This window comes from Anomalospiza imberbis, chromosome 2, assembly GCF_031753505.1.
Source record: "Anomalospiza imberbis isolate Cuckoo-Finch-1a 21T00152 chromosome 2, ASM3175350v1, whole genome shotgun sequence".
Taxonomy (NCBI): Eukaryota; Metazoa; Chordata; class Aves; order Passeriformes; family Viduidae; genus Anomalospiza; species Anomalospiza imberbis.
The window spans coordinates 18,778,048-18,792,458 of NC_089682.1; the positions used below are offsets into that span (position 1 = coordinate 18,778,048).

Genomic DNA, 14,411 nt, shown 5'->3' on the forward strand with positions numbered 1-14,411 from the left:
AAGGACCAGAAGAAAGATCTTTCTCTGATTACTGCAGATCTTAAATAAGGACAATATTTTCTGGCAAATTTTTTTATCCTGAGAAAAAGTTTAATCCTTCATTTTTCCTAGTAGCAGTCTACAGAGAAAGGTTACTCCTCTACCAAATCTAGGAGTTTCCAGTCACTTTGGAGCTGGCTCTTTCTTCTGTTCCCAGCTGGTTGCTATCCTGCTCTGAAATCCCAAACATTTTCCGAGGATGAAAATAAAGATCTCTCCCCATCTCCTCACAAACCTCTGTGGCACCCTCATGGCAGGGAGAAGTGCACAGCTGAGGGAAGGGGCAGGACAGCCTGAGTGCTGCCTGTCGCTACTACTCTAGTTAATACTCCTAGTAGTTAATAGTACTGCTGCCTGTAGTATTAGCCCCTGCATCTTATCTCAGATCATATGCCACCTCAGCTTTGCCACTCTGAGGCTCAGTGTGGCCTTCTGCCTCATCCAGTGCAGCCCCAGCCTCTGAAATTCATGCCCGGTTTGCCCTCCTTTTTCTGTTTTTGCGCACATTTTCTCCTTGCTTCCTGTCACACTTCAGTGCTCCCTGTGTTTGAGAACAAAACTCTTGACAAATGTCACTGGCAGTTACTACCATGAGCATTAGACAGCTGAGGTTAACCACCAACTTTTGTTTGCATCCCAGAAGTACCTAAAAGATGAGCAGCAGCACTTTTAGGCACAAAATGTTAAAAGCAAAGACTTTTCAGTGTCAGTGACACCTCCCAGTCCTATGATCACTGAGGAGGTGGCTCAAAGCCTGCTCCTGACCACAGCACCCATGGAGGTTTCCCAGTGGAATTAAAGAGTAAGGAGATCCAGGAGCATCAGGTACAGCAGTGCATTATTTGTGTTGTCTTTCGCTTTCACTTTATGATATCAAATATTACTCAGTTTATTGCTTGGTGGATTGATGGTGACTCTGCATGGCAGCTGGTGACTTAATGGCAACACCCCGTCTGTGACAGTGCCATGGTGACCCAAGCCTATGCCCACAGGCTCAGGGATCAAACTGACATTGGGGGATGGTGGGAGAGAAAACCTTGCTGGGTAGAAGCTATGATATTCACTGAGCACCTACTTCTTAGCCTCTGATTCATCTTGAAAGCAGTGCTGGTGGACCCCACAATGCTCACACAGCTGCTTGCTCAGCCAGATGTCACCCCCTCACCCTTGCAAAAAATGGGGTGAAGTAGAAGTTCTTCTAGACAAGAAAAGCCTGACTCATGTCACTAAACACAGCCAATGGGGGGACAAGTTTATTCCTTATCTGCTTGACTCCCATCCATCAGAAGGGCTCTTGAACCAGGTGGCCAGAAGCAGTGGCTGGGTTTAAGGTGTTGCTGAATGATGTGCATGATGAAACTGGCAGAAACTACTCCAGGGTCCCTTACATTACCCATGACTCAGGCATCTATGAAGTTATGCCCCATTCCTGTTAATATTTTTTATCATTTCTTATATATTGTCTGACACTGTGTCAGCTCTACTGTTTTATTAGACTTCCAGGTCAAGGGTTGTGAACTTTTTTGTCATTTGACAGCAAAAAATTTTGATTTTCAGTGAGGATTTCAATATTCTTTGCAACATATGTAGTTCTCCAGATGTCTGAATGCTTATAGAGTCAATACAGGCTTCCAGCATTTATCATGAATAGATTACATGTGTTTGTTTCCCAGCGTGTCCAAAGTTCCCTCTTCATGGCCTCTGACTCCATTATATCATGTCCTTCTCGTATGTGAACTCTTAAATCTAATATTTAAACATTAGCCTGGATGCGATAATATTTTTGGTTTATGTTTTATTCTGCATAGCTCTGGAAAACAGGACTGGAAAGAGTTTTGAGAGGTCATGAGAGAGAAAAAGAGAGAGAGAGAGGGATAGTAAATTCCAGCCAAATGTCTCTTAAATTATGATCAAATGGTAAGTGACTCTGCAAGCTCACAGCCTTCTGGGTCCTGGGACAAGGATGTCTGCAGAAGGAAATAGGTCAAGGGCCATGGCTGATATGGGTAGAGGCTTGGGTTTGTCGCCTCAGGCAGGAAAGGGTGTCTTTAGCTTCTCGAGTATGTGAGGTCTCTGGTGGATCTTCCCTGTTTCAGACATTAGTCAGAAGGAAGTGCCTGCCACTGGCAGTGAACTGATGGTCATCATGGGACTACACAGGGAAAAAATGATGCTAATACATTGGGTAAGAAGGGTGAAATGCAAGTAGTACATATGTTTGCCTTAATACTTTCACAAGCTTTTAAATGCTGAAAGTTGAAGAAATGCTCAGTTGTTTGCGGCTGGTGCACCCATAGTCGCTGCAGGAGGGTACAGTCACACATAACAAGATATGAACACAGCTGCAGTTGTTACGTGACTAAGTATTGCCTGCTGGTGCAAATAATGCCAAAATAGTCACCACATTGCCAATATTCATCTCACTGCTTGGAGAAAAGTAATGGCACAACCAAATAATGCATTACAAAACCACTGCAGCACTGATCTGATCTGATAGTGCTAGTCTAGTAACACCCATGGTTACAGAGCAGGGAAATAGTTCATGCCATGATGATCATAGGATATAAATTATGTATGGCTTCAGCTGCCCTGTGCCCATGCTATTCCCTAGCACGCAGCTGCTAGTTTCCTGCCTTCATGCCATGTGTTAAATTACTATCAAATAATTTAGTTTGCAAAGGAGGTCTGCGGGTCATCTGCTCCTACACTTCACCCAAAGCAGAGCCAAGCTTGCATTTGGATGTTCAGAGCCCTTGGAACTTTGAGGATCTCCAGTGGTGGAGGTCCCCTCTGCTTCCAGTGTTGACTATCCTGATTATCGTAAGCTTTTTTCCGATATACAGCAGTTGCAACTTGCAGGTGGAAAGACTGGTTGTATCCTGTCTATAACATCTCATTACGGCTGGGTTTGCTCCAAGCTGCACAAAGCCAGTTGCTCTTGCAGTCTTTTCTCTTATATCCTGAAGTCCCTGGTTGCTCCCCACTGGATTTGCTTCCATATGTCAATGAGCTTATTGTACTTAAGAGCCCCCTCAAAACATTTTCCCAGCTGTAGTTTCTAACCCTCCATTGTTTTCAATCTTGTAAGATCAAGAATGATTAATCTATTTATTTAAAGGAAATAAAAGAAAAAGTCATATAAGGGCACAATCCCTGGGCTGTCTCTGCATTTAGCATCAGACAGATGGCTCACATTCCACCTGAGTCTCTGGAGGCAGATGCAGTCCAGATCTAAATGGGGAGCTGCTCAGCTGCGGCCATGTCAAATGCTGACCATATGTCACAATGGGTAGTGTCAAGGGGAAGAGGGGAAAACACAGCTTTACAACCCAACTCAAGTGTCCTGCAAATCAGCACCAGAGTCTCTTGTACTGTCTCCTGTTTGCTGTCAATCTTAGAAAGACAAATTTTCTGTCATCAGCTGTCAGGCAAATAAGTTCCCTCAAAGGATGAAAGTCACAATACATAACATCTCCTAATGGCTCATTCTGGAGTATGATCCCCTTCACATGGGACCACAGAACCAGAGAAGTGTCACTGGCCACTTAAAAAGCAGTAAACTTCATTTGGAGGTAAGGATGCAAGAGTAACCCATATGGAGGTGAGTACAGGAGGATGGGAGAGATGGCAGCAGCTACATACAGCCTACAGTAATGGAAAAACTTAGACTGGCTTCTGTCTTTTAAAGGAAAATGCTTCTCACTGTTAACTGTATGGAGAGCTTCAGCTCTGTACTCACTGCTCTGCCTAAGAGCTAGTCCTCCGACCTCAGCTAAATTAAATGCTTGAACCTCACCCAACGATTCCAATAGTGTCACCCAAGATGCATCCTAGGGTCCCATTTCTAAAACCGCTACAAGGCAAACACAAAACAATACAATCAGTACATAAAATTGCAAAAATCATCATCACATCAATATTGATGAGCTCCATATCAGTTTACTGCTTGAATAATACACCAAAAAAGGTAATTGTTTTCAAACTACACAACTGTAGGCAGCAATGTCTATGAAATATACCCAGGTGTCTGAACAAAGGTACTGGGAAAAAGTACATTTGGAATGTCTCACAGACTTACATGGTTATCTTTGACAGACAATCTCTGCGGTGTTTATCAAGGTTCAGAGTCCTTTAATGTGTTTCTGTTTGGGCACTCAGACTCACACACTGTCTTACTAGACAGTAAGAAAATTTTAAACTGAGCTGGACAAACATCTAGAAATAAAAAGCAATGAGTCTAAACACACTATTTCAAACTTCTGCCACAAGTAATGGCCAGCAGTTGTACCACAGAAACGACCGTCATATCAGTGCTGCCCTGGTGGCAGTCCAAAAATACTTGTACCATTGCTAGGCATGACTCAAGAAAAAAGAATTACTTTTGTAGCTGGAAAGAACCAAAGGGCACCACATCCATCTGCTTGCCTTATGGCAGGCTCAGTTTGCTATTTATCGTGAGCGGCGCAGTTTGAATTCCAGCTCCTGCAGCTCGCAGCTCCCCCTTGCCCCTGGCAGGGAGCTGAGCGCGGAGTCAGCCCAGGGCTGCGCTCCCCGCTCGGGCGGTCACCGCGTGTCGCCGAGCCTCGCTGACTGCGTGGGAGTGGGGCTTGAGGAGAAGCTGCTTCCCAGAGGGTGCAAATTACATGCTTAGCAGCCCAGAGAAGGTGCAAAGCACACCCAACCGCGCTGTTCTGGAGTCAGCTATGCTCCTTCCCAAAGGCTGCCCCCTCTCCTTCCCTGTGGAGCATGGCGGGAAGGGAGGGACATGGCAAACCTGGGAAGGAACAGTCTAAAGGCAAGGGAACAAATAGCTGCTGAAACTGGAATTAGTGTCTTGGTGGGAGGTTGGGAGTAAATCTATCATACTTAGCCTCTCTTTCAGCTATTGCAGAGCAGGACATTACATCTAACGATGAACCCAGCAGGTACCATATAGGAACAATATGGCCTGAAGGAGCAGCCACTCTTGTTGCTCCTATAAGTACTCTCTGTTGCTTCTTATAAGAATCCTTACATAAGTATACTCATTATTTATGCAAGACTAGAATCCCAGATTCTTCATCTTAAGAATAGCCAAAAGGACAAATTTCTTGCTGTCTGTTTAGCACCTTCAGAGAACAAAGTAAGGAGGAAAGTGGAAACTCCCGTTCAGCTGACATGGAAAGATGCAATGGCACTGCAGGCACATTGGCTTCACATTGGGGCTTCCACCTTCTGTTACTGCTGGAGGGCCCCAGTCCTTCTCACCCTGCTTCCCTCTCACACCTGACAGAATCAATTCCTGGCTATTATGGAGATACCCATCTGTTTCCAGCTAATGAGAACAAAACTGATAGGAAAGCTTCACCTAAAAACTCACCAAAAATGGGAATACATGGGCTAGTTTTTATCAGAAGAAACACAATGATGTTGTAAAGTAACTGGGAGTTTTGATAACTGTGGACTGTGGTAGACTCCATAGGATCTGCTTTTTAAAATTTGTCCTGAGCCAAATTTTGAAGGGCCCAGTCCTTTAAGGATGACTTCACAGAACAACTGGAGCTACTACCAAAAGAGAGGGTTTTCAATGCAACCATGTGTCCAAACAAATTGGATGCTTTGGCAGATCTGTCTTCACCTGTGCATACTATTCGAATTCCGAAAGCTGACATAAATGTAATGTAGAAGATTGAAGGTAGAAGATAGTCCAGGTATTTAGGCAGTTTGCAGTCTAAACAAGAGAAGTGGCAGCATAATTAAGATTTTTTTTTTTTTTAAGAAATACCAGTTGTTGATGCTGTTAACACTCTGAACACATTTCCTAATTACAAGATGTGCACTACAGTCCCTTCCCTCAGTTTGTGTGGGTGCTCTGGGATCCTTCACTTTCAGCACTGGAGTCTGTCCTTACAGATTAACACAAAGGAGCAGAGTATGAAACACTGTAAATCAGGAAGCATATGGGAATAAACTCAAGGAGTGAAAAACAAAGTAGGAGGAAAACTATATTCCTAAAGGCAGTAGGGCTAGGCAAATGCTACATTTGGTAAATAAGGCTATATATTACCCTATAAATTCTTCACATAACTATGTATTCCGTACTCAGAACTTTTAATACTCTCTGGAGATTACATCCATGTGGTCCTAAATACAGCACTCACTCAACATATGAAATACCCCTGCTAAAATAATTGCAAGGGATCTAGGGGAAAAAGCCAAATAAAACAATCAGTTAGATCCTTTTGTATGAGAGATCAGCCATTTAAACATTTTAATGTTCTTTTAAGTTGTTGGAAGAAAATCAAGACAACAAGATATTAATGGCAGTAAGAGACCTTGATATTTGGTTCATTTCATGGGGGATTTATGAGAGACATATATGCTTACTAAGATTGCTTTCCCTAAAGTGGACTAAGTTTCTATACTTTGACCCTGAACTCTAAAGTCATAATCAACCAAATAATCTCCATAAATTGCACTTTTCTTAAGAGGAAACAAGGCACTGCCCTGTCCCAAATTTTATCTTCTAAATGATGGAAATTCCAGCTAATATTTGCACCTGTTGAAATTATACCAAGAAAATAATTCAGAGAATACTGCATAAGAAAGGTGTACATTTGTATGGTACAAGCTCCACTATTGTTCTAAAATGACTGAACGTTTACCTTTAAGGTAAACTAACCAGAAGACCAAGAAGAGGATAAGTGAGAAAATAGAGGCTTTTAAGATAGCACTGAAAAAGGGCAGTTATTAATTTCCAGCCCTGTGAATTTGTTGCTGAAATATGACTTCCTACTGTGAAACAGCATCATTGCTCACAACTGAGAAAGGAATTAAAAAAATAATAATACCATTTCATTTAATTTTCATTTAATCATCATATACTCATACCTGCTCTCTGAAGGTGGTAAAGTATGCATATTCTTGTCAATTTAGCTACTGACTGAGTTAAAACTATGGAATTTTTTAAAATTGTCATTGTCTTAAGGGATGATGCATGTATGATTGAATTGTCTGAAAAGCAAAGAAGGACCATAGTAAGACCTAGAGGAAATAGAGAGTGGCATCTTATGTGTCTTTTGTCTGACTTTTGTCTAGCTCCAGAGAAACCTTGAAATATAAAATAAATTTTTCTCTAAGCAATGGTAGTGAAGCCTCAGGCTGCCTCCTTATTTTGGTGAGTGTATTGTGGGTTGCTGAGGGATGAGGAAGAAAAAAGGACTGCTCTTGAACAAGGACCAGTTTCCTCAGTCTTGAGAGACAGGGATGGTGATGAGGAGTGCGGATGGTGGTTATTCCCACTGAAGGAATATTCTTTTGCTTCTGCGTGTAGAAAAGTCTGTCTGTGTAGGCACCTTTCTTTTGCTAAACACATCTAGTCATATCATGCAGTAAATGATGTGTCAAGACATATAAATTTACAGTTCCTCCAAATTCAATTTGCAGAGCCATGCATGCTCTCAGTCCAGCTGAGTATTTGAAATGGAACTTGCAAAAAATAAAAGGAGTGCAGTAACAGGCTTTTGTTATAAGGGAATCCACATCATATCTATTAGGCTGGTTTGGTGTTCTAACTTTTGTTTTTTAAAGACCAAAACTAGCAGACAAGTTCCCTTTTGATGTCAACAGAGATGTCTGAAGTAGCTAGCTGCATATCTCCTTGTTTATTGAGATAAAACTCAAGCATATTTTAACATAAAAAGTATTTGTCAGCTGGGTCAAATACATAGTAACTCTAAAAATACTACCAAGAATGTTAAATGCAAATTAAGAGTCATTTTTTGTCTATATATATATATATATATATATATATAATTTTTGTAAGTGCACAGTATACACTAATAAATTGGATTCTGCAAGCTTTCACTGGAGATATTGAGTGCACTATTGAGTGCTGTAATGTTTGAATGTTCAGAAGGGCAAAAGTGTTTGACGACCTTGCTGGAAATCCTGTTTTGCATATTAAGAAAGAAAGTCTGTGTGTGATATGCCCCTTCTAGTCAAGCAATAAACTGTAGATAAATTGTGCTGGATTTGTAATAATGGCCTCACTACTGTCAAATTCAATAATAGTGGCTGAAGGCAGCAGACAGTCCATTACCAGACAGTCCATTACCAGATTAAAAATCTATACTCTGTATCTATGGAAGAAGCAATCTATAAGGGACCACTAACATACATTCATATCACAAAGGATAATTTCTCTGACTTCATTACATTTGTTGAAAGAATTTAGTATATATGGCTGAAATTCAGCATGGTGTTATAAATAATTCATATTGGCAAAGACCAAAGTGCAGGCATTGATCACATAATTAATTGATTTATCTACACAGAGAACAACTGCCAAATCTTTGTTCATTGGTTGGTCCTGCCGGTTACTGCCACCCTTTCTCAGCCTGGAGCATGGCCACTCCATAGAGTCCTCCACACAGGAGTGGACAAGGGTGTAAACTGCTAGTGATTGCTTCATAATCATAAGCTTGTATTGCTTTGTTCTCTCTGGTGGCCCATTTACTTTTAAGAACAATAAAATTTTAGAAAGATACCATGCCTGAAGACACATGTTATTAAGATGCCCATAATACAGCAATGATCTAAGCTATATTACTTCTGTAAAAATATCAGTAAAAAGGAATTTTAAAACATGCTAACTACTGCATGGTACTCCAGTTTCCTATCTGCCTTTAATTCCACATGCATATTTGGATACTGTTCTATGTGAAGGATGATGAGTGAGATGTTCTGTTCCAGGAGAATCCATGTTTTAAGTAGATCCATCTTTGCTGTCTCTGGGCCAGCAGCAAGTAACAAAGATAACAAAGTTTTCAAGATCATTTACCAGAGCTGGGCATGAGGGGATGACCCTCTCCTCCTGCCCTCTTCTAAAGCGCTGCACAGAAGGAAGTTGCCAGGGGCGAGGCTCTCACAGAGACTTGCTGCTACCCTGGACATATCCAGCTGAAGTCGTGGCTGCCCTTCCCATCACCTGAGGCTCCATTATGTCACCTGTCCTGGGGTGGACTCTTACAAAGCCCTGCAGAAACAGCAGTGGTCTTGGCTACTGAGCAAGACGGTGATCAGGGCAGGAAGGCCTTGACCGAACAGTAATGCCTTTTTCTCTCAGCATTTGGGAGCACACTCCATTTGGAAATTTCATTTGTGTGTGTGCGCACTATAAACAAAAGGTTCTCACATTCATTCAGGCCAGTTTTGCATTGAGCTGAATCCTAACCAAGTGCAAAGCTGTCTCCTCTCCCTGCTGACTCTAAAGAGAAGCAGCAATGACTCACTGGTCTTCACATGGAGATTTCACACGTTTGCCTTAGCATATATGCCAGCTCCACTACATACAGCCTGTTTAGCTTCGGCACTGCTGACTAGAAGGATGTACAGCACCTCCACATCCCTGCTGTGCAAGATAAGCATACGGTACTGATGGGAAATGTAATTGATTTTACTGGCACAGCCTGTCCTGCAGCTCACAGGCAACAATCTCAAATAATTTAAAGGGATCCAGTAATCTGCTATTAAATTGCAACTATTAGTACATGATGTTGCTTTCTCAAACACCCCAGTGAACTATTTGCAATGGCTTCCTTTCTTTCTTTGTAAATTCAGCCTCCTTCTTTCTTTCTCCTTCCATTTATATCCTTCAAATATACTTATCTGAGCACTCCTGAAGGATGACATGTAGAAAAAAAAAGCTATACCAAGACATAATTACACTGGCATAGCTAACAGAAAAGACCTAGATGTTTCAAATGTCAGTAGATCTGAAGATGTGTGGGCAGGATTTACAACACTGGTATGTTGCCACTGGTAACTGACTGCATTTTTAACCTTCCCACTGCTGGCTAGCAGTGCGAAAAAGGATAAGTCTAGGAATTTAGCACTAGAAATAAACAAGCTCATTACAACTCTCTAAATTTTTTTTTTTGAAGCTGAGGCAAACAAGAGGAAGGATTGTATAAAGGTTAGAGAGGTGCTCTTTCTTCCTAATAGTCAGACTACACAGCACCAACCCTTCCAGTTTGCTGGCACGCAGCTTTTTCCTCTGCTGTATCAGCTGTGAGGACCACTTTTGGTCACTCCATATAGACGGGAAAGAAAAGAGTGACCCTTTTGCTGGCAGTATTTTAAAGGCACAGCCATCTCGGGCAAAAGGTACTTGACAGAGTTCCACTGTCAAAAAGTTGGCAGAAGTTTCCTGCTGAGAGTGAGCAATTTGGAGACACCAAGCAGTCCAACAGACTATTAGACCATATAGCGAAGTCAGACATGATCAGAAGCAGGGAGTGCTTGCTGACAGGGGTGTTACACCCATGATTTTGGTTTGGTAAGCGAGGACCAAAGAGAAGACCATACTTCTTGGGCACATAATGGTGGTGCTATTAGGGTGCTTATCTAGATGGAGGAGAACAAATTTTGGTCAGGATTCAATGAAAAAATAGAATATGTGAAAGAAGACAGTGAGAAGAAAAAGTCTTGAGATATGTGATTGCACTTCATATGTTGTGCAAAGAGGGGGGATACTCCCATTCCTTCTGAGAAGTGGTCATTGCAACAGAGTCCAGGCCAGGAGGCCCCATACAAGCTAGTATAAATTGGGGAGAGTTTATACTATATGGCACTAAAACTATGCTATTGCCCTTAATTAGACACTCAAATAAAAAACGGCCTCATATCTAGAAAACTCACTGAAATGAAGGCAACCACACCTGCTCAACACCTTGGCATTTCATAGGGACTTCACTTCAGCAAGGAGGGTAATTTCATTGGAAGGTGTGAGCATGCAACTACTCTATTACTGTTAACCCTAAATGTGCATTTAGAAGTCTTTTAGGCAACCAAATTAAAAAACTGTGTGAAACCATTCCTGGTCTCAAAACACTTGCTGTTTTTGAGAGTAAACTGTAGATGTCACAGCATTGCCTTTGCTAAAAACAAGCTCTGTGGCTATCAGCTCAAAAATTCCAGCTGAGAATGATATAGAAGAGACAGTGCTCTACTCGTGCTGCAGTGCATGTGATTTAACAGCTCTTCCATTTAAAGACCTTTAGGAGAATGCCAGTCTGTTCCTAGTTTTAACCTTTAAAATGAAGCAAGGACTTCAAGAGCGACTTTGGCATGTCTCAGTGTAACCTACACCTCCTACATGCATCAGGGATGACTTTACAAGCAAAGCACGAGGGAAGCAAACATGTATGAATATGTACAGTCCATGGACCCCTGTAAAGGGATGCATGTCTCCCAGAATTTCACCTCTATTCCTCTTAGCATCATTCTAACTCCTCGTGCTGAGAAGTGGTGTCATTTTTAGCCTCATTAATTTTCAGGGCTTCCCCTTCCCCCCTCCACTTAATGCTGGCAAGTCAGCTACCACGAGTAAAGCAGGCAGCAGATTTTTCTGTGTCTCTCAGAGTGGTAATTAAAGTTGCTAAAAAAAAAAAATTAAAAAATTAAAGAAATGTGAAATTCTTCCCAGGAGCAGTGTTCTCTGTATGATCCAAGCATCAGCTGCTTTTGTAGTTGCAAGCTATGGAGATGAGATTGTCTGTGATCCATCTGTCCTGCCCCAACATGTCAGAGTTATGGGGTATAGCTCAGCTGCTAGGAGATTTCTTATTCCTAATTCATTCTGAAACAATACAGTAGGAGCAAAATCATTGATGCTTTCACCAACTCAATTTCCTTGGGTTTTTTTTGCGACTGCTAGGGAATAATAATTTTTGTATAAAGCTCATCTTTTATTGCTTTCTTGTGAAAGTCATTTTATTATGCCCTCTATGATAAATTTTCATGGGACCTTCTAGCCTTTGGTGTAACGTAAGGACAAGATTTTTTTGAAGAGGTAGGCATCAGGCCCCCCATCAGCCAAAGCCTTCATGCAGGTTGCAGTATCCTTAATCTAGTAATCCATTTCTTTAAGTAATGGATTTATATTTGAGCTGTTTGCCCCGTTCTTTGGATGCAAAGCCATCACTGGGCCAGGACCAAAAGGTTATGGCTGGTCTGCATTCCAGCCTAGTACTAGTAGGGCTTAGGCATTTTGTGTAACTGCTCTATGTGACTGAAACTTTGTGACGGAAGTGATGGGAAAGCTGAATTGAAATGTTAAAATAAAAAAGTCTTTGCTGCCCTGGGGAGCACCCTGGGGCTGCCCCTGGGGCCCACCCTGTGATACTGCCAGCAATACACACCATAGGATGACACTGTGGGTGACCTGCCAACAGGTCTCTCTTCATAGGAACCCAAAATGGTGTGAGTAAACCTGCTGTGAGCCTGGAGGGTGCTCAGCATGCTGAAGATGGTTTCCACTTTGGCAGTGTGAATGCTCAGGGCCATGTCCACTTTTCTATCTGAGGATGTCACTCTGCAATGGCCTCTTTTCCCCCACTACTGGTTCTCACATTAAACATCAAGAAAAATGTGCAGTACAAAGAATGGACTTTTTTATTCACACTGCACAGGGGGTCAGTGGCATTTCTCAGAGGCAGTGTCCAGTTTAGGTGGGAGGATGAAGAATATCCTTCTTTTGGCTCAATTTTCTTGAACAGACCACACGATAAAGAGCAGGTGAGGTGAACTAAGATGCATGAAAAATTAATCTAGCAAATAGTTTTTCTGATTATTATATGGCTCCAAAATCAAAATCAATTATCTTACATCAAAATCTAGCTGAGCAGAAGGCTTTAAAAATAAATTCCAAAACTTCAAGTGATGGTTGAAGAAGTATTTATCCAATTCAAAATATTTTAAAGTGCTATACCTGCTATAAACCATATCATATATAATTATACATCAGATGGAAAGGAAGAACCATTATAAAAAATAAAGCATAAAGTAATATCTGTGGAAATGTGCAAAATACATTAGGTAAGATTTGAACCATCTGAGAATCTGAATTTCGTACTTTTGGTCTATAGAAGTTCATTTTACTTACTTTAGAGACCTGAACGTTACTGCAGTAGTTTCACATCACTAGAAGATACTAGGAATAACTAGTTTGCTCATGGCAGATATTACAGAACACACAAATGCATTCCTCTTCTTGGTTTATTGTTTGTTAGTGGGAGTTGTTTCAATTTTTGGGGATTTTCTTTCCATTTTCAAATATACCTCAAAGTGCAGTATGTGTACTCAATATTTGACGATAACATGCAAACAAAGAGCATTGCAAGTGTCTGTTCATGGAATCTGCAGTGTCTAAAAATCACATGAGATTTTTTCCAGGCCCAAATTTCAAGCCCATGACCACATGCCAAAGATAAAATTATGAGAATTACAATCATGGGAAAAATTTTCTTCATCACTGCAAGCCTTTGGTCAATATAATGTTAAATTTTTTTTAAGACAAAGTTTTGATGGGGAACGTGGTGAATATATGGGGACTATTCAAATGCTGGAAATGTTTTTAAGTTGAGTAAATCCACTCACTCAGTTCCAAAATATTGCTGAAAGGAAAATCTGTGTAAGGCAAAAAAATAAATCTAGAGCTATCAGAAAACCTGAGGTCACAGGAATTGGAAATTAAAAAAACCTCCATATTTAGTCATCTCACTATGGCATTCTTTGCATATTATGGCCTGAAACTAAGGCTCTGCTTAGCCACCAGCAGCTACTTACTGTGAGGGAGCAGTGGCTGCAGAACCTCCACCTTGCCAATTCCCATAACATTGCATGAATCTTGTCGTGCCTGACAGTTTTCATAAAGCTCAAGCTCCATGAGACTGAAAAATCTCCTGAGAACTCCAGATTTTGATTACAAGGAGAAAAAGCGATGTTGTAATCCTCATGACTGTAGAAACAGGAGAAAAAAATTATCTTTGCTCTGCTCCCAATATGCTAAAAGCTCATTAACCCAGAGGCAAATTCAGCATGTCTGAGAACCCACCATGTTTAATTTTTATTTTTTTCTTTCTAAACAGGAAGAAGAGGAAGTCAGAGAGGGCTCTGATATTTTTAAAACCTGGTAAAAGCAATTCTGGTCATTAACTTCAGCTGAAAACAGAGAGAAAAATAAACTCCTGTCATTAAGCTACAGAATTTTGAAACAGGTGTATGGTAAAGCACAGAGTGTTTTGGTTTTATTTAATCACCATATCACAGGGACACTAGCAAATGAAACTGCATACAAATAATGAATAAATGTTGCCTGCAATTCCTTTTCTCTGAATTAACAAAATAGCCCATTTTTAGAATTTGATTGTCTTGCCTATTTGAATTGAAAATGCACAAATCTGGCGCATCACAGGATCTCACAGAGGGACAAACCTGTCATGCAAAGGTTGTTTTGCATAGTCATCCTACTGTATATCAGCAAATAAGCAAGAGCTGCATTTTTTATTACTTTACACCCATTTTAGTATCAGCCCAGTGGAACTATTGCA

General features: G+C 41.0%; 1 long non-coding RNA gene across 1 annotated transcript; it reads left to right on the forward strand.

Annotated features, from left to right (window-relative positions):
• The first annotated feature begins 563 nt into the window (after positions 1 to 563).
• Positions 564 to 14,108, forward strand: LOC137468376 (uncharacterized). Its single transcript, XR_010995902.1, has 3 exons — positions 564 to 864; positions 2,136 to 2,224; positions 13,950 to 14,108. It is a non-coding gene; the product is annotated as an uncharacterized lncRNA (long non-coding RNA).
• The last annotated feature ends 303 nt before the right edge of the window (positions 14,109 to 14,411 follow it).